The sequence below is a fragment of the Varanus komodoensis genome, unplaced genomic scaffold (assembly GCF_004798865.1).
Source record: "Varanus komodoensis strain SLA01 unplaced genomic scaffold, ASM479886v1 scaffold3618, whole genome shotgun sequence".
NCBI lineage: Eukaryota > Metazoa > Chordata > Lepidosauria > Squamata > Varanidae > Varanus > Varanus komodoensis.
In genome coordinates, this window is record NW_025335877.1 from 1 (window position 1) to 1,243 (window position 1,243).

The following is a 1,243-nucleotide window of genomic DNA, read 5'->3' on the forward strand; positions in this document are numbered from 1 at the left end:
TGCTGTATGCCGACACCTGAAGGAGCCCGAGGAGCCCGAGAAATAAACGCGTGTGGATTGTTGACTGACTGTGCGTGTCACGTGCTTTTTATTCGCTCATCCCTCATCTTCTTTAGCTTGTTGGGGGTTTTCCGGACAATCACACGAAGAACCAACTCTGTGCCCCAATCCAGGCAGACAAGCTGCATGTTCCAAATGGGGAAATGATATAACAGGAGAATGGAGAAGGCAGGGGTATAATTGCAGGAAATAACGCAGGTTTCAGGAACGGGCATCTCACAGCGAGGGTTTGGGGACTGTGAATCGGTCCTCCAGCCCGAGGCTTGTTTGGGGCCACAGGACAAAGGCAGCCCCACCCAAAGATGCGACTGGTCCGTCCTGATGCCCCAGCGCATCCCTCCTGTGCTGCCCACAGCGGCCCTTGGCTGTCTCCCCGGTGTGGGAGGAGCCTGCCATGTGCAGGACTGAGGGACCCGCGTGTGCTGCAGCCCCAGGCACGGGCCACTGAGCTCAGTGGGGTCCAGGGGTCCATCCTGGATGCCCCCTGCCCCCCCCCACTGGTCCTGGACTGGCAAGACTCTGCTGAATCCCCCCCATGGCCCATTTCCAGTGGCAGAGCAAGCCTTACCTGCACGAGGCTCCGTCACGCAGAGCCCGGCAGGTGCGTCCCTCATCCAGCCACCTGCGGGGCCCTCCTCAGGACCAGGCCCGCTTCCACAATGCAGCCGCATCAGGTGTCGCCTCTGATTCAGAAGCAGAGCTGGCAGTTGAGGCAGGGCTGGGATCTGTCCCTGGAAGGGCAAGCTGGCACCCGAGAGGGGAGTCAAGGGGCCTGGTCAGCCCAGGCAACGTCCTTTTCGGCAGGACACATCCCTAGCCGGGCCGATCCGGATCGGTTTGACTGCCACTTCGTGCGTTCGCTGGCCTGGGCTGCATCAAAGGGCAGCAAGCACTGGAGGGAAGGAAGAAGGGCCCCTTTGGGGTCGGCTTCTCCCGCTGAGCCTCTTCCCCTGAGAGCTGCTCTTTAACCTCACCTGTGTCCTTTGCTAATGGACCCTGCAATCCTCCCTTTTGCAATATTGGCAAAACCCAAATAAATGTTCATACAGAAAGTTGTTTATGGGGCCTTGGCGATATGAAATCCGGTCTGCTGTGTCCCGGCTCCTCTTGGCCAGGAAGAACCAGCATTCCCAGCTGGGGTCCTTTTTGTTCCCCGGAGCATGTTGAGCTGCCTGTTCCTTTA